The sequence below is a fragment of the Rhipicephalus sanguineus genome, chromosome 8 (genome assembly GCF_013339695.2).
Source record: "Rhipicephalus sanguineus isolate Rsan-2018 chromosome 8, BIME_Rsan_1.4, whole genome shotgun sequence".
NCBI classification, from domain to species: domain Eukaryota; kingdom Metazoa; phylum Arthropoda; class Arachnida; order Ixodida; family Ixodidae; genus Rhipicephalus; species Rhipicephalus sanguineus.
The window spans coordinates 79,246,276-79,266,501 of record NC_051183.1 but is presented as its reverse complement, the minus strand read 5'-3'; positions in this window follow the sequence as shown (position 1 = coordinate 79,266,501).

Below are 20,226 nucleotides of genomic sequence, written 5' to 3'. Positions count from 1 at the left end.
GAGTGGGGCGCAGGGAGGAGAGAGAGCGAACGGTGAGAGAAGGAGCGGCGAAGCACTGCACCTACCCTCTCCTACACTCTCTCCACACACGCGGGAGGTCCGCCGAGCTCCCGCGATGCGAGCTCCCGCACACGCCAGAGCGCGCTCCTCCTCTCCACTGACTCTCCGCTACTCCGCCCGCACCACTTGCTCCGGTTGCTAGGGGCGAGGATAAGCGCGCGCGCCCGCAACTGTTGCTATGGAGAGGGAGTGAGAGCGGAGAGATAACACCTGCCGGCGCGCGGACATCGACAGACGCCCGACATTCCCCGACTAAGAAATGCATTCGCATTTAAAAAAGAAAGAAACGCGAGAAGAGAGTCGTTTCAGGCTGGCCTCAGCAGCGTGCGGGATGCCCAAGCAAAGCCGTCATGGGATTACCTTGGCCTTGTGAACGCCGCTTCTGAACTGCCCAGATGTGTCGGCCGTATGTGCGCGTTTTGTGACTGCTCTTTACCGCTGAACGTGAAATGTGTGGTTTGACAACAGTGCAATATGCCTTACTACGGGTCTTAGTGCGGGTGGGATATGGTGTGACACTGTCCCGGCGACTCAAGCGAGCCTGCCGCTGTGTATATTACCAAGCAGATGATGGGCACGCTGCGTTCGCGGTACCATCGGGAACACAATGGTAAGTAATACTAATGTTTCCTTTGTTCGCGCGTCCTTATCGTCGCTCAGGCAGCTGAAGGTATCCTCCTGTACATTGCGTCTAGTGAAAAGTGCAATGAAAAATTGAAAAAGAAAGAACAGTCAATAAGCTCACATAGCGACGATGTGTAATGCGTGTTTAGAAACTCCTGTGAATATAGCACATACTTCGCACGGCCAGCTAGTCGATGCGCGAGTGCGCCTTGATAAAAGATGTTTGTACAGCATCATTTCCTTCCTTGCGATAAAGCATAAATGAAGCAGAGTGCTTTGAAGGAATATATACGAAAGCAAAAAAAGGACGCTATTATCACGCTGTTATGTAATGAAATGTGCGGTGAGGCCAAATCTTTTTTTTATGTTTATGCTGTTTTCATGCTTGATTTGCTTGTCTTGATCCTCCGTCTCGATGTCAATTTGTGCGCGTTGACATGTGGCATAATCGTCAAATAATTATGACCATATGATGAAACATCATTATGGCCATATGATGCGACAGACATCCGCTAAGTGACAGTGTGTGTTGTGAAGAACATGCATTCTTGAAAACTTTTCAGCGCGAACTGGACGGAGCACAAAGAAGAGGACACAAGACGAGCGCTGTCTAACAACTGAAGTTTATTGAAAGAAAAATCAAACACCAGAAAATCAACAACGCATGCGCGGAAGGTACTTGTAGTCAAAGAACTCGTTAAGCTTACGTAGCTCACAATCTAAAAGGCAGACAGACGGCTCAGATATGCAATCATCTCCCGCATCTCTAATGAAGTACGCTTCCGCAAGTTCATGTGCCCTTTTATCTCTATGCTTGTGCAAGATGACAGTGTTGTCGAAGAACGGTTTACATCCACACGCCCTACAATGAGTCAAAAGGTGTGGGTTCCCTTTAAGGTACTATTGTGCTGGCGGAGTCTTTCATTTATGCATTTACCCGACTGGCCTATATACAACTTGCCGCAGGAGACGGGAATCCTATTGACCACTCCAACAGAGCATGAAACAGGGGGGTTGCGATGCTTCACCGTGCAACCCACACCCGAAGTTCCTCTAGCTTGTTTTTAATCGCGGCACAAGCTTTACCAACCTTTAGGTTTGATGAAAAGAGAACATCGACATCAAAACTTATTGCTATCTTCTTAAAACGATGAGACAGCCGGTGCACGTAAGGCATGACCGCGTATCTCCTGGGCTTATCGTCTGGTTCACTGATTACAACTTGGCGGGATTTGCACTTCTTAATTAATCTTTCCGAAGCTGACACTAGAACATGCGCAGGGAACCCAGAATTCTTTAGGCGATCAACTTGCTGCAGAAAGCTATCTTGACATCTGTGTGTGCAGCACTCTTCCAAGGGAGAATGTGAGGAATTCAGATTGTGAGCTACGTAAGCTTAACGAGTTCTTTGACTACAGGTAACTTCCGCGCATGCGTTGTTCGTTTTCTGGTTCCAACTCGCCCACCTCTCTAATTTACTGAAGAAGATGCATTTTATGGTATTGTCACTTCATTAGTCACATATCAGCACTGGAACTTGCCAGGGTAACATATGCATATTTATAGCCTTTAGGAGATGTATTAGTTATGCAAGGCTATTTTAATCACATTGATATAAGCCAGTTGAACCTGGTGAATTTCGGGGGGGGGGGGGCGCCCCTCCCCCGAAATTCGTCCAGCCTTCTATATTCCCGGGCAACGTTTTTTCTTTTTGCCATGGAAAAACTTTCGAACAATTAGGCCTTGGGCCCTCCCCCGAAAAAAAATCCTGGCTACGTGCCTGGTACACAGTATTCTCACTGTTGACAGAATTTCTGACAAGGTGAAAACGCTGGCATTGTGTCCAGGTCTTCTTTTGTCCTCACAACAAGTATGCTGTCAATTTTTGCCATGAATGAATACCAAGTTGCCCAATATTCAGTCCTAAACAGAGCAGTTGTGGTTGATCAAGAATCTAGTGTCCAGCGTGTTTACATACGAAGTGAACCTCACTACCATTCACACCCCTTTACACTACATTGCTAACTTCACTGGCATAGAAATCTACCTGAATGGTGGTACGCAGGACAAGAGTAACACTTCTGGTGTTGTTTCGCATTTCTTTACCTTCGTGTATTTTTCGCCCTGTGTACTTTCAAAGTTGACAAGGAACTACTTAGCCTCACAATTTTGCCTTTCTTTCATGTTTTGTTGAAAGGTCTGCAATAAATACAGTGAAATGTGAGTCCTTGGCGAGAAATTCATTTTTATGGACACAGAAAGATCAATGAGCTTTTTTGTATTATTTTCAGGAAGACATTTCTGGCAAAGCAGCAAGAGTTGCTCGCCCACTGCTTGTGTACGAGACAGTGTATTGTGGGAATACTCCACTGTGCCTCATTGCGCACTATCTCGAACATTTCTTACATCTTGCAGCATTTGGGCAAATACTGGGATTAATGCAGAGTGTTATGCATGTGGGCACGTCAGCTGCTCCCCAGCAAACATGAACCCCTTCCTGTATTTCATGCAGATTGTTCTCGTCGGCTCGACTGGACTGAGCAGCGCATCTGTAGATGGAAAAACGTACGGCAACGCATCGACAGACTTAACTGGAGGCGCCTGCGCAGATGGGTTTCTTTGTTGCTTCGACGGCCACGGTTACTTCGACGGCCACATTGACCAGATCCACCCACCCCCCAGTTCGACGTCATCAATGCGGCCGACTATAAGAGACGGACCGAGCTGCAATTTCTTCAGTGGGCACGTCAGCTGCTCCCCAGCAAACATGAACCCCTTCCTGTATTTCATGCAGATTGTTCTCGTCGGCTCGACTGGACTGAGCAGCGCATCTGTAGATGGAAAAACGTACGGCAACGCATCGACAGACTTAACTGGAGGCGCCTGCGCAGATGGGTTTCTTTGTTGCTTCGACGGCCACGGTTACTTCGACGGCCACATTGACCAGATCCACCCACCCCCCAGTTCGACGTCATCAATGCGGCCGACTATAAGAGACGGACCGAGCTGCAATTTCTTCAGTGGGCACGTCAGCTGCTCCCCAGCAAACATGAACCCCTTCCTGTATTTCATGCAGGTTAGTAAAAATTACTCCACTGTCAAAACTAGCAACCGTTGTTTCATCCAGCTGACGTGCCCCACATGTCTGAATAAGTTGTACTTTTTTGTTCAAGATGTTGTATGCTCATTGCTGATAATGTGTGGTGATGTGGAATCGAACCCTGGGCCGAACACAGAGGAGCTTTTGCGCCAAATCCTTGATGGTCAAAAAACCATGCAAGCAAGGCTTGACACTATTGAATCCAAGGTCGAAAATTCGACAGCAGCATTTACAGAACTCACAAGCAAAATTTCCAGCCTTGAGGCAACTATCCAGACCATACAAACCAAACTGATCGACCTCGAAGACAGGAGCAGACGCAATAATCTTCTTGTGTTCGGTTTACCGGAACGTCCTGATGAAACATTCCAGTCACTAACAAATACGGTGGTTTCTGAAATATTTGAAAACATGCTCGGTGTAAAGGTGTCAACAGTCGAAAGAATTCACCGAATAGGACAAAAGAGGCGAAACAAAAACAGACCGGTAGTGCTCCGGTTAATTGATCACCGTGAAAAAATTAATGTACTCAGAAACTGCTCTAAACTGAAGGGAAAAGATATCTCAGTTGCCGAAGACTTCTCACCAGAAACTAGGCAGACCAGGAGGTACTTATGGGAAAGCACTGCAAATATCAGGAAAAAGGGCGAGAAAGTGAAACTTGTACACGACAAAGTCATCATAAATGGAGATACATATGCTTGGGATGCTGCTGAGATGAAAAGAATTCCCGTTTTAGCAGCCAACAAAAAATCTAGGAAGAAACAGTGAACTTCTTCGGTCACTCAAAAATACTTCCGCATCATTAATCTGAACGCCCGCAGCATCGTAAACAAAGTTAGCGACTTGCAAAGTATTATAGTGGCGCATGAGCCGCATGTCGTAATAATATCTGAAACTTGGCTGCACTCAGGTATCTTAGACTTCGAGATAACACCACCAGGGTACAAAATATATAGGAAGGACCGAGATTCCCGGGGGGGCGGAGTCGCTTTGTTGTTTCAAGAGTCCATGCATGTTCAAAGATCCCCTGACATAGCAGACACCGAATGCGTCATTGCGAAAGTCTTTTTAAACGACTTCCATCTCGTAATCGCCGGTTTTTACCGCCCACCAAACTGTGACATATTTTTTGACAATTTGAATGAATTTTTGTGTACAGCTGGCACGCATTGTAAGAACATTTTGCTTGCTGGTGATTTCAACGCCCCGTCAGTTGACTGGTCAACTGATTTCCCTAATGCTCTTTGCGCAGCAGCAGAACCTTTAACCGATATCGTTCTTTTTCATGGGCTGACGCAACTAGTAAAACAACCGACTCGCGCACTTAACATATTAGATCTTTTCCTGGTAAACGACCACGTCCTCAAGCGCAATCCGAGAGTCGACATATTTGAGGGAATTTCAGATCACAGAATGGCATCTCTTACGTTAGAGTTAAACTTCCGATTAAAACCATCTAAAAGCCAACACTTAATTCCTGTGTACTCACATGCTAGCGACGTCGACATACTTGATGCTTTAGATAATGAGTTTTCCAAATTTGTATGTCTTTCGGAATCACACGACGGCTCTGTTCATAGCTTATGGTGCTTCTTTAAAAAACTTGTTCACAACTGTATCGACAATTTTGTGCCCAAAAAGCGAAAATATGTGTGTGAAACGAATCCGTGGATGACAAGAAACCTTGTGCGTCTTGGGCGAAAATTAAAAAAAGTGAGAAAGCAGCATACGGTACGACCATCAAAAGCAAACTCTGATAAGCTAACCAACCTGCGCCGACAGCTTAAAAACGGCATATTAAAAGCTAAAGATCACTATCAAAATGTTTCACTGAAAAACTTTCTTGAGTCATCCCCGGATAAGTTCTGGAGATATCTATCGCCAAAGAAGACCCACGTGTCTGATATTTGTGTTGATGGTATCATGTTGACTGACAAACTCAGAATTGCAAATGCACTGAACGAGTACTTCTGCTCCGTGTTCACGAGTGATGATGGCAAGATACCACGCATATCTGTTCTAGACGCTACTCCGCCCATAAGCTCCCTCGACATAAACGAAGCGGGAGTACTGTCCTTGCTTCTTGGCATTGACGTGAAAAAATCGCCAGGCGTCGATGAAATACCTAATGCTTTCCTCCGGAGATATGCGGAATGGTGCGCCAAATATCTGTGCATTATTTTCAACAAATCACTTTCACGTGCAGAAATACCACACGACTGGAAGCATGCAAAGATTATTCCCATCCCTAAATCAGAAGACCGCTCACTGCTGTCCTCCTACCGCCCTATCTCTCTTCTTTGTACCTCATCGAAACTGATGGAGCACATTATATTTAAGCACATTTCAGTCTTTATTGAAAATAATGGCCTCTGCGACACACGACAACACGGCTTCCGTCGCGGAATGTCAACCGTAACGCAACTACTGGAAACCGTACATGAAATTGCGGCAGCACTGGACAGCCAAGGTCAAATTGACATAATATTTTTGGATTTTGAAAAGGCCTTCGACCGTGTATCCCATCAAAAGTTGCTATTAAAACTAAAACCCATTCTCAAAAACGACCAGCTACTTCAATGGATAGAGGCGTATCTGACAAACAGGCGACAAACAGTCGTTGTCGACGACGCAAAGTCGGACTCATCTGATGTGCGGTCTGGAATACCACAGGGATCAGTCTTGGGTCCCCTGTTTTTTCTACTGTTCATTAATGACATAGTGCAACACATACCAGTTAAAATTCGGTTGTTTGCAGACGACTGCATACTCTACAATGAAATCCACAGCGAGGCAGATCAGGCTATCCTAAATTCATCTTTATCAGTTATAGCTACTTGGTGCTTAGAATGGCAAATGAGCATTAACCTCAGAAAAACAGTATCGATGACCATAACACGCAAACAGAAGTCGTTACCTTTTGTGTACAGCATTAATGGCCATAACTTATCGTCTGTCACGCAATATAAATACCTCGGTTTAGTGATCACGTCGGACCTTAGGTGGAGTAACCATGTAGCTCACATTAAAAAAAAGGCCATGAAGAAACTTGGATACCTGAGAAGAACCTTGGCTAAATCTACGAGCAATATAAAATTGTTGGCCTACAAGACATTCATAAGACCATTACTAGAATACGCTACTCCTGTCTGGGGCCCTTACACCCAATCAAACGTAAGCGAAATCGAAAACATACAGCGGAAAGCAGTCAGATTTATCTTTAATTCTTACCGTCGTCATACATCCGTCAGTGCTCTTTTACAGGACGCGAACCTCGAAACTCTAGAGGTACGACGCTATCGAGACAGGCTCAAGATGTTATACCTGATTTATCGACAACATGTCAAAATAGATAGGGAATTGTATATTAAACCGTGTAGTAGGCGCCCAACCCGTTCATCTCATTCGTTCAAGTTAATCGAATACTCGTGCCGAACCAACATGTTCAAAAAATCGTTCTTCCCTCGTACAATCCATGAATGGAACGCATTGCCTGAAAATGTATTACAGAGCCCAACCATGTCGTCGTTTATGCACGCTCTCGCTCATCTATGACCGAGATGTTTCCTGTGGCGTCTGTCGCTTTCCAGATGGCGTGCGACATTGAAACAAAAGCCATTACACCCTTCTTATCGTTGTCGAGCAGACTACTGCGTGAACATGCGCTCTTTTGCACATTCTTCTCTTTTTTTCCCCTTGTAGTTATTTTATTTGTCCTAAACTGAAACATTTTTTCACTCTGTGGTCCATGTATTTTCTTACCAGTATTTTCAACTGTATTATCGTGTGTGTTTTACTGGAACCTGTTGTTTCTTGTTTCACATACTGAAAAGATTGTTCAACACTGTTTTTAGTTTTATTTCACAGATTTGTTTGGAATCGTTCTCACAGATTGTTCAACATTTTCTTTTGTGTACAATCCACTCCTGCCTATGGCTTGTAAAACAAGTTGGCAGTATTAAATAAATAAAATAAATAATACGGCGTGCAACCTTTCCAGTAGCATGTGCATTTGAAAATTTCGCATTGTTCAAAATGACACTTAGTGGAACCGGCTTTATTCAGCAAACTTTATCCTAAAATGGACAGCTGGGCGATTTGATGTGTATTCATAGTTAAAGTGCGAAAAAAACCCCTACAGCACAGAGAAATGAGAATGAAAGGCGCAGAATGATGCGCTACTAGCAACTGAAGTTTAATGCAAACCGCAGAAGGGTATACAACACAGTATGAAAAAACTAAAAAATTAAAGAATCACGCAGTCGCAGAAAGAGTAAAATCATGTCTAAAAAAGCCAAGCACGTGATAAACTTCAGTTGTTGGTACTGCGCCATCCTGTCCCCTTCATTTCTATGTGTGTTGTGGTTTTGTTTTCCCCCTTTTTTTTACTATGAACTTAAGTCCTGACTGCTTTACAGTCTCTATAAGTGTGTGGTCAAATTTTGTTCAACCTCATGGCATATCAAGTCCTAGGATCCAATGTGCCAAGCCATCAGCCACTATTTATAGTAAATTTTTAATTTTGGGCACATTATTGCCTAATTTCAAGTTCATCTTGACGCCATTATGCTGGGCTTAACCTTCAATGTGGTAATTATGCATAGGCCATGAAGTGAGGAATTAAATATGAAGAACTTTAAGTTGCAGATCGCACTAGCTGGCATGGATATATTGTAAATATAGATGTACTAGTTATGCATAATAGAAGCATTGGTGCATTGTAGTCATATGATAACGCCGACAGTTCCCAAGCATAGTTCCAGAAATTTACGTTAGTTTTCAGATATGTGTGAGCAAATATGTGCATCAATATATGTAGGCCACGTTGTCATTTTGTGGGCATTGCTGAATGCTTTTATAAATTGTGGTAAGTGGATTTACAATCAATTTTAGACTTTTCTGCAGGAAACTCCACTGTATGATCATGTGCGATATGTTTTGTTGCCGTAGTCCAAACTGATGCAGTAAAAATACTAGAACATGCCTATCTGCATGGTTGCATATTTCTCGAAAGTAAAGCTAGCCTTATTGTACTAATTTAGTTGCCTTCATGCGTAGGCTGACACCAAGTTCCTTGTGCATCCGATTTCTTTGGATTGTGCTTAGATACTGGCACTGTGAAGTGCACATATCAATATGCATTATGAGGAGGTTTTACACACTTCTTTCATGTTGCTTTACTGCTGTGAATTATATATAGTGCTTGGGCTGTAATGTATATGTTGTTCCATGTGTTCAGTATTGGGTGCAGGTTCTGTGCACAAAAATGGAAATATACATATGCTTACACTGACATGAGGACTGCTTCTGTTTTGATTCCAATAAAACAGTGAAAACACTGTTTCTTGTATCTATTGAGGTATGACTATATAGCAACCGCGCCGAGCGAGCGTGCTCGGCGCTCGGAGTCCACGTTCGCATCGTGTTGGGTTTACTGTGCGGGCACGGAGTGTGGCCTGGGAACTCGAGTTACGGCGGCCGGGTGGTGTAAACACAGCCGCCGGGCCGAAGCTGCGCCGGTCGCCCCGTCGCTGCTGCCTCGTTCACCTCGCAGCGCTTTTGCTTAAATATACGAGTTCTTATTGTAGACGTGCCTTTGTCTTTCTTTACTTGTGAACACGCAATACCATCACGCAACCAACGCTCCGGACGTCTACAAATTGGTGACCACGGACTATCGAAATTTTTACAAGCATTTTCCTGGCTGCGACGACGATGGAAACCACCGGCGATTCCAGACAAGCATCCCCCGACCCTGCAGCGACGCAAGCAGTCTCCGCCGCCTCTTTTCGGCTTCCGCAATTCTGGCCTGCTGATCCGTCTCTCTGGCTGGCGCAAGTAAACAGCCAGTTTGTCACGGCCCGGGTAACAACTCAGACATCAAAATTCCACCACGTGGTGTCTGCGCTTCCACCGGAGATAGCCAGCGAAATCAGAGACCTCATTCTGGCCCCACCGGAGACGAACCCCTATGAGAAGTTGTCGGCCGAGCTCCTGAAACGCACTTCGTCTTCGGAGAGGCAGCGCCTCCAGCAGCTGCTTTCTGCTGAAGAACTAGGCGACCGTAAGCCTTCACAGCTTTTGCGCCGTCTTCAGCAGCTTCTTGGTGACAAGGCCACCTCGTTCGATCAGGACCTGCTACGTACGGAGCGTTTCGATAAAGTTCATCTGGACATCCTTGGACCATGGCCTCCATCGGATGGAAACACCTACCTGCTGACATGCATTCACCGTTTTACTCGGTGGCCAGAGGCGTTTCCCATTCCCGACATAAGAAGCGAAACAATCGCTAAAGCTTTTGTATCGGGTTGGGTGTCACGCTTTGGCGTTCCCTCTACAATCACCACCGATCGCGGTCGACAGTTCGAGTCTGCTCTTTTCAAGAAGCTCATGGTTTTGCTGGGAAGTTCGCGGATTCGCACAACAGCATACCACCCCATTGCTAACGGCATGGTCGAGCGTTTTCACCGGACCCTGAAAGCATCCTTGAAGGCGCAACCCGACACGGTCAACTGGACAGTTTCACTGCCAGTTGTTTTGCTTAGCCTTAGGACGACGTTAAAGCAAGACATCAAGTGTACACCTGCCGAACTGACCTATGGCTCACCGCTCCGCCTTCCTGGAGAATTTTTCGATGCTTCAACTACCTCGCCTTGCCCTGATCCAACCGAGTATGTGGTGCAGCTGCGCTCCGCTATGCGCAGTCTTTCTGCCCCACAACCTCGCGTAAAACACCGTGTCTCTACCTACATCTCTCCTGACTTGGAAACTGCGACACACGTGTTTGTGCGCCGCGACGCAGTCCGAAAGCCTTTGCAGCGCCCTTACGATGGACCTTACCGTGTCATCAAGCGCCATGAGAAGCTCTACACGCTTGATTTGAACGGTCGTCATGATACCGTGTCTATCGACCGCCTTAAAGCAGCCATCGTCGAGGACCCACTGCCCCGTGGTATTCCAGATTGCGCCACACCTTCCGCTCCGTTTCCACCACTTCATCGCACTCCTCACCCCCTCCCACCGCTGCAACCACGGAGCGTCGCTCTGTATGTTCAGGCTCCCTCCTTTCAGCGGGCTCCTTCACTAGCGGGGGGCCTATATAGCAACCGCGCCGAGCGAGCGTGCTCGGCGCTCGGAAGTCCACGTTCGCATCGTGTTGTGTTTACTGTGCGGGCACGGAGTGTGGCCTGGGAACTCGAGTTACGGCGGCCGGGTCGGCCGGGTGTTGTAAACACAGCCGCCGGGCCGAAGCTGCGCCAGTCGCCCCGTCGCTGCTGCCTCGTTCACCTCGCAGCGCTCCTGCTTAAATATACGAGTTCTTATTGTAGACGTGCCTTTGTCTTTCTTGACTTGTGAACACGCAATATCATCACGCAACCAACGCTCTGGACGTCTACAACTATTTGCCGTGCATGCAAATGGAAGAAATGAACTTCTGCATGCAATACAAATTGGTGAAACACTGCTCGCTCAATGTAACGGCCTGTGTTTTATTACCAAACAAGTAGAACAGATGATTTACACATTAGAACACATTGTGGAAGAGAAATAGGTGGCAGGCATTTAGGCAATGTCATCACTGTTCTAACGTAGGTTGGGTGATATTTCATTAATCGCAGCATAATTGAAGGTGCCTGTTGTACAAGTGACCTTTAAAATAATGTGCAGGTGGACGAGGGAGTGCACATATGACCGAGGTTTTCCACTTTTGTACCTATTTGCTATAGTCCTCGTGTTACTGTGTTATGTATGTAACATTCTGAATTGTGAACAAGCCAACCTGTCTACTGCTGTGATTATAATGTACTAGCAATTCAAGCGAGCCATTATTTTCTGGAGAACAGCTGTTTCATTGAGGAGGACTGTAATACAAATTTTTTTAATTCGTTCTGCGTCATCTGTGCACGCGGAATGCCAAGTACACATGGACGTTCACAAGGGCGAAGTGCAAGTGCATTCACTTTTCTATTTGGCGGGAGACATGTCACTGGTAAATTTGTGGATGTTGTGCTTGACCAACGTTACAAGGTTAACTTGACATCGGGGCGCGCTTTTAGGGGCGAAGCTCCTCTTAGTCTAACCTTGTCACGTCTCCGTTGTCCAGCGTAATCACCTTTGCAAACTGTCCACTACTTCGTCTTTGCAAACATCCCACTACGACCCATCACCGATCCTTTGCAAACTGCCCACTACTTCGTCTTTGCAAACATCCCACTACGATCCATCACCGATCCATTACTTCACCGCCCATAAAGCCGTTATAATGAAGGGGGAACGGAAGCCACCTTTGCAAACTGCCCACTACTTCGTCTTTGCAAACATCCCACTACGACCCATCGCCGATCCATCACTTCACCGACCATAAAGCCGTTATAATGAAGGGGGAGCGGCAGTCACGTCTAGCTAACACTTACGATTAATAAAATTTCTTATATAAATACAGTGTTTGTCACGTCTTTGATGATGTACTGGGCTATCGCTTTGAATACTGCTGGGCGAAACCACTGAAGATTTCACGGTGTAACCATGATTGCTTCAGGTGCTTCGCCCAAGCTCTTCATCATTCACCCGTGAATATGGTGTGAATTGTTTTGGCATTCGCTTTAACGCGGTGGTGTGATGCTTAACAATAACCGTTAATTAGTAAGATAGTAGGTAGTCTACGAGTATGAAAGCAACTTATTACAAAATATCAGTTATAGAGAACCGCTGTATGCAACGCTAGAGCGCGAATTGCAAATTAGTGCTCATTGCGGAAATAGATTATCGTTCAGCTGCTCAGAAGGCGCTGTTGCCCCTGCGTACTGCTCGCGACAGTAGGCGCGCTTTAAATGCACCTAATGTAGGCACGTTACAATATCCTTGTAACTAACTTTTATATGGTATAGGAGTGGCAGCCGCGAGCGCACCGACGGTAGAAGAGAACGATGGACACGGACACCCTCGCGGCTCGCGCTTAGTGGCCGTTGACAGTGAGTCGCGGCCGAGTCTTGGAATGATAAAGACGTGTTGCTCAGTGCACAGGGAGATCGAGCGGCCGCGCTCATGCGTCTCGTTCTCGTCTCTGAAGGGTTCTGCGCGGCGGCTGGCCCACACCCCTACAATGCAAACACAGGCCGTCTTAGAACAGCTCGGAACACGCTGCTGCCACTGGACGCGTGCAGCTCGCGGCAGAAATTGCTAAAATTTCCCCACAGCATACGCCCATGACATGCAGATACGTTCGGCCAACTGAAGATACCTTTGTCACGCTGGTATCCACGAATTTCGGGCGAGCGAAGCATTGTCAATACATGAAGAAGCACTCAAGAGGGCACACGTTTATTGTTTTTATAACGGCACGACACGACGAACCGGAGAATTCGGAGCCGAAGGTGTTCACTTCGGCCTGCATGACGCCCCACAAATTATGTAGCTTAAACACAGGTCGATGGTTGTTCTTTGAAGACAACTGGAAGCAAAAGTACTCTCAGTGAGTTGACAGTGGAATTTAGGTTGTATTATTTCAACCTTACCGCTGAATCCATCTTCGGGATACCTTCGACGTGAAGTGTATTATCCAAAGGTCAAAGGATCGTGTGCATTCTCTATCAACAAAATAATAGTGTTAAAACCCTCAGCTATAATCCAACACTCATGGTTAATGAGGGGCCGCTCTCCGGTCTCTTAATTAAGAACCTGCTTGCAACTCGATCTGTGCGCGCACTGATCAAGTCAGCACGATATCCGTGTCGTTCGAACTCAACACCACGCACAAGTTTTGTGAGGTTTGAGGCCAGTTTTGACGTACAAGACTAATCGAAACAAGCCAGGCACAAGAAACTGCGATACCGAAAAGGGCGCACCGAGTTCAGCAGACGAGAGTTGGCTTCTACCGGAAGTGAGTCATCTTATCGAAAACTCGCAACGGAGTTATCCATATTTCAGCCTGTTTGTTTAACTGCAACAACTAATATACACAGTGTCAACGGGAACAAGCGCATCTGATCCAAACAGCGCTCTTGATTTATGTCGGCTATTGACCAATAAGCATGCTATGTCTCTTGCGATGTAAACAGGCAGAACCGCGACGTCAACGTGCAGACGCCCCGCCCACCGACGAGAGTGAGAACCGGCCTCTGTTTGAAAAGAGGGCGCCTGAGGAAACGGCAACTTCGTGCTCCGCTTGTGGCCTTTGCGCGGCGCGCACGACTGTAATATTTGGCAGAGCAGTTCATAGCCGTGTCAGCTTTCCGCAGGATGTGTTTTTTCAACAAGCCCAACGGGTGCTTCATCACCCCTTTAAAAGGGTATTCCGAATAGGAGAAACTAAACAAATACGCTGAAGGTCACATATTATTCGTTGAACTGAAATGAACCTCATAGAGATGGAAAGTGTTTGTTTGAAGCACTCGGCGTTTAGGCTCACTACATCACAGAGTGAATGGTGTCGCGTTTCCGCGTGGGCAAAAGGCTTTCAGAAAGGGGGTGCCGCATCTAATCTTGAAGTTTTTGAACGCTGAAGACATCGCATGCGATTGGTGATGAGTGACACTCATATTGGAGTGTTGCGTGGTGGAATGGGGGCCCGGCACAGCACAGTTACGCGCGAGACGGCTCACGGGCCGCGGGAATGTGAATTAAGAGTGCTGTTTCTTGGGCGGGCAGGAAATGTAGTAATCCCGTGCGGACACAGGGTGTTTGCAAGGGCTGAAGAAAGTAGCAAGTCAGGTTGGCTAAAGGTGCTTTTTCAGCACCCGATACGCTAAGCCACTTGGGTAAGCTGACCGACCCTGCAAATGAAAAGCCGAAAGAGTGCAAGAAAAAGCACCCGAACCTTATCATGCCATGCGAAGAAGGAGTGGCATAGAGTTTGCACCTGAAATGTGACGGAAAATACATCGGCCAAATGGGCTGATGCATTGAGCATCGCTTACGGGAACACGAGCAAAACGTTGCTCGGTACAGAGATTGGGACCTGTCCACACATTCCAATGACTGTGGTTGTTTTCCTTCATATTCAAAATGTGGCATAATCAGTCGCCACAGACATAAATGCTATTGGGGAATCATATAAGTAAAAAGCATAATCAATGAAAGGGCGAAGTGTGCCTCTACTTCGTCGATTGTCTTATAAGAAAAAGAATTGGTCTTCTTAAATTCGCCCGGGCGTTCAAGTTGTCCCGTGGCCGTAAAGCGATGTATATATGTAGGGCGGATTTTCAATAAAATCCAGTCGATAGAAGCGCTTCCGTTTGTGTGACATGTGCCTCTCTGTGACTCTGTGTACACTTTTCAGGAATGTGAATTGTTGCGTCGTGCTGCGCGCGCATCCTTGCGCGGTTGCCGGCGTTTCACTCCTGGAAAGGATGTTTTCAGCATAATTTGACAGGAGAAAACCTGGCGGGGCAATTGCCTGTAGATCTCGCAATGCTAGATCCATCTGCAACCCACAATGTCCTCCTCCTCATCCTCCTCACGCACTACTTCATTAACATGCTAGCGAGCGGGTAATACGTGCACAGCTTTCTTAATGCTGGTATTTATGCGTAAGTACGCGAAACATGGGTGCCCTTATACTGACATTTTCTGCATGTCAACATCCAAGGCTATTGATGTTGTCTATTCGTAGAGAAACGTTACGCATGTATATAAAATCTGAGGCATTTGATTAGGCAAAGCAACCTTCGTTTAAATGAGACCCATGTGTCCACGCAGATGTGTAGGTGATTCCAAGGTACGGTGTGCGGGAGCGCGGAGGCCGCTGAGCGCGATGGTAAAAGTAAACGATGTCATCGAAGTATCTCCGCTTGTACTCGGCATTGTTATTTTTAGTCATTCGGTAAATACTTGTGGAATGCGGTGTGCTAGTAGCAAAATAATATGGACCGGCGAAAAAAGAAATATCGTTTACCGCCGTTAGCAGGAAGCTGCACTGAAATAGATTCGCGTTTGCTCTATTGAATGTCGACAGGAATATTTCTGGGACGGCGTCCGATCCTTGAGGCGTATAGGCGATTAGCTAATCCCGCGAAGCGTTGGGTGCGTATAGCGAGTGCTGTTGAATCGCGGACGTTACCAGCAATAATAAATATATATAGAAAGAAAGATGAAGGAGGCCTCTACGTAGAGCTAAAAGCGGTTTGTATACCTGCTCTATTTAAATTTCAGTGTTTTTATATGATTGCATGTGCATGCAATGCTAAAGTAGTGCTGGAGGCCCAGTCAGGTGACGTGTTTATTATATCAAGGAATTATACCCAGCCGAAAACAGACGAACACAGGAAACGGTGAAGGAGACAGCAAAGCGGCTAGACTACCAACTCTTGAATATGACAACTCTTCAATATGATCGTGAATATGACATCAACCCGTCTTTGTTTCTCTCGGCTTCCAGGAAGTACGTCAGCTTCATTGCCGAAGAGATGGTCGATCCGGCCCGTGACCTTCAGAAGTCCCTCCTGGCTGGTCTACTTGCAGCAACCGTCATCTACGTTCTGACCAACCTGTCGTACGCCGTAGTCCTGGACTTTATGACACTGACAAGCACCGACGCCATCGCCTCGGCCTTCGCGCTCAGGACTTGGGGCGAGGTGGGATACGCCGCCGTGCCCGTGGCGGTCTCCGTCAGCGTCTTCGGTATGCTCTGCGCGTCCTTCTTCGGTGCGTCCCGTTTCGTCCTGGCAGCGGCCAGGACGGGACACCTACCTCGAGTCCTGTCACTCGTGACCGTCGAATCTCGCGTGCCGCTGACGTGCGTGATCTTCAAGGGCGTCCTCTCCGTCGCCTTCATCTTCTTCGGGTCGCTGGAAGCCCTGATCCAGGCGTCCGTGTTCGTGGAGACCCTGTGGGACATCTTCGTGATGATCTCTCTGCTCGTACTGCGCTTCACCATAAAGGACAGGGGCCGATCCTACAAGGCACCGCTTGTTGTTGTCCTTCTGAAGCTGGTGTCATCCGTAACGTTGGTCATCATTCCCCTGGTTAAATCAACGAACTACTACGGCTATCTTATAATGGCGGGCGTCTATGCCATGGGTGTCTTGTACTACGTGCTCTTCGTTGGCATGCGTTGGGACTGTCGGGCGTTGCGAGCGCTAACGGGCATTCTTCAGAAGTTGATGCTTTCGGTACCTTGTTTCGACGAGCTCACGTTTATGCTGAGTGAAAAGAAGTGTGATATTCCAACTAATGGTAAAAAATTAACCACGGCTGTTCATAGGTCCCGGCAAGGTGAAAACGTTAACCAGACAATCTACACAACGAACGCAGTCAAAGAACTGAAGCCCAACTCTTCGCAATCTTCAGCCGGATTGGCTCTTCGAAAAGATGCGACCACACGGCATCCCTTAAATCCATCGCCTGCGAACAAAACTTACGCGACCATCGACACAGTGACCACAAGGTTTTAGTGGTGGGCATCAAATCTCACATCGCGGCTAATATATGATACACTGTTCGGTACATGACTTTCCATCAAGTGTCCCCAGATCGTTCTTTAGCTCGCCAATGGGCGCGCGGGTTTTGCTCAATGTTATGAATATATACGAGTACCACCGTTATCATTGTTCAGGTATTATTTCATGTCATACTTGCATGCTCGTACTGCAGTGAAACTATCATTCTTGGAAAGTTCTGCAGAAAGCTGTCAAAATTTCAGTTTCCACAAATAATACCTGTGAAGTTCGACAACGCTCCTTACACTTCACCATAGGCTACTGTTCACAGCGTATGAGTGATCATTAAGATATGAAGGCAAGAATGTGTAACGCTTATTTGCACGAAATGTTTCTTTAGTCCTCTACATTCAGTGAGCTGCCGCTCATGATATAGATTGAGAGGATAGGCGTGTGATCACTGAGCCAATGGCCAGTCGGAGGTAACACATAAGCAAGAAATGTTCTGCGAAAGTGGGAGCAATGTTACGCATTCATTTAGTTTTACTCATAACATATAAGTTGTTTCTTTCTATTTAGCTCAGAAATATCACAATTATGGCATATGCATTGTTTTGTCCTGCGGCACAATTATTTAATTCGACGCTCAAGGTGCTTGTGTGGTTCTGTATCTGTATTATTCTTATTCTAATATTACTGGTATATTACTGCATTCATATACTGAGAACTTAAATATTTGAGCTCAGATGATTATATATGGCCGAAGCAGCAGTATAGCCCCAATGTATGTAAAGAGTGAGCGTGTTCCGATTCACATGGTAGAAGTAATATTTCCTCCACAATAAAGATACACCACCTTGCTGGAAATCAGGCGGAACTCACAACAATCGCGTCTCACTGACCCAGGATTCTTGCTTATGAGGCCGCTCTGCACACGTGTATATGCTGTAATAACAAAACGAAATTTCATGTACTTAGATGTTTACGCGTTTAGAAACTATTGTTTGGTTGTCTTTTCTCTGACCAGGCACATCGAGCCCTGTTAGCTTTCATGAAAAAACCGACGTGGCCTCGCGTTTATAGACATTTTCCCATGTGATTATTTATTTGTGTTTACGTCTGTGTTATTTGTCTTTTTTTTCCCTATTTTCTTTCCTCTTTCTTTCCCCCCTATCTTCATCTCCTGTGTTTTCCCCTTCCCGAAGGATCAGGCAGGCGTTGTACCCCTTTAGGCGGCAGTTGCCAGCCTGTTCCCTCCCTATTTCCTCTGTGTCTTCGTGTTTTCTATGTATTCAAACCAAATAATAATAATAATAATAATAATAATAATAATAATAATAATAATAATAATAATAATATAATAATATAATAATAATAATAATAATAATAATAATAATAATAATAATAATAATAATATTGACTAATGGGCGCTACATGTAATCAATGTAAGTTTCTCGAAAGCTATAGCAGCTACATTATGATCACACCGTAGCGAAACACCTTACTGCGAGATTTGTCATACACTTTAATCTTGAAGCTACATTCATCTGACACTACGTCCGAGTTTAATTATCTAACTCTTCTGAACAAAGGTCGAGGTAACACAAATGCATTGCGCCAGCTATGGGGGAGAACCATTTGTGCACAAACAAAAATAAAAATAATAAAGCCGGCATTTACTGGTATCATTGCCCACAAGGATGACGGAACATACACGGCCAAGAAAAAGGACAGACCGGACAGGGTACTATCAAAAGTGGTACCAGTTATCACTGTCAATGCGAATAGCATAATGGTGGCTTAATGACATTCCGTGTCAGCGTTGTGAAAACTCTCCAAGCATCACCGCGCGGTGGCTTGCACGAAGAAAATTCTGAAGCTAGGAAACCATCAACATTGTGGAAAACACACCAAGCGTATGAACCTATAAGCTTTCTTCGCGCGAAATGTTCTTAAAGGCTAGTACTACTGACTGCCCGAGCTGGTGCATGCTCCTCTTGCATTGCTGTAGCACAACTCAGTATGAAAATGAAGGAAATGGACGAATGCAAGGAAGGAAGAAGACAGGCGACAGGATAAGCGCTAATTGCTTTCGCACCTTTCCTTCATGGTCACACTGAGTTGCGCTACATCAATAAAAGAATATTCTTGAAGGCGTTCTACTCCACCTGATGGGACATGTTCCTGTGGCAGGGTAGGTTTTAGGCATTGAATTCATCAGTACAGGCCTAGATTTAAAATCCCGCCGCCCGAACACTGTGAAAACATTTCTTTATGTATATTTATGCATTATGCATAAGCGCCACGCTGACGCCACTTGTGTGTACGTGTGAGACATCACACTGGAGAGCGGATCGATCATTTATTCGGTGGAATCCACCGTGCGAGCTATAGAAATGCCAGTGGCACGTAAAAAGCAGTATGGCATGAGCAGTACAGCATTAGGAAAATTAGAAGACGCAAACCATCAGGAAGGAAGGAAGGAAGGAACAGAAGGGAAAGGAAAGGTAGGAATGTTAACCAGTCAAGAAGGACCGGCATACTACCCTACACTGCGGGAAGGAAGGATAGGCGAAAGGAAAGAGGCTCCTTCCTTTCGCCTATCCTTCTTGATGGTTTGCGTCTTCTAATTTTCTTGAAGCATGCCCCAACTAGCTTAAAAACAAGTTTTACTGCAGTACAGCGTGTTCGTCCTGAATGTGTTCTGTAAACATTTCCAATTTTATTATGAGAAGGATACACCAGCGCGCAATCAAACTGATGAGGCGGGTTTTATGAAACAATATGTACACGGTGAAGTCTTTCAGCACTTTGACGATTGATGTCAGATGGCTGCGTGTTGTAAGAATTCTTTTTTTCAATTTTTTTTCAATAGTTCTGCAACTTATCGTCAACTCACACAAAGCCACGTCCCCAGTTTCGTTGACATACGCCACTCAATAAACAATTGATAAGTCATCTAGAGAATCTGGGGTAAAAGAAAACCACGTAAAAGAATTGCATTTACGAAATTCCGCTTTTCCCTTGGACATTTCCTTACGTAATTCCTTCGGTAACGCTGGG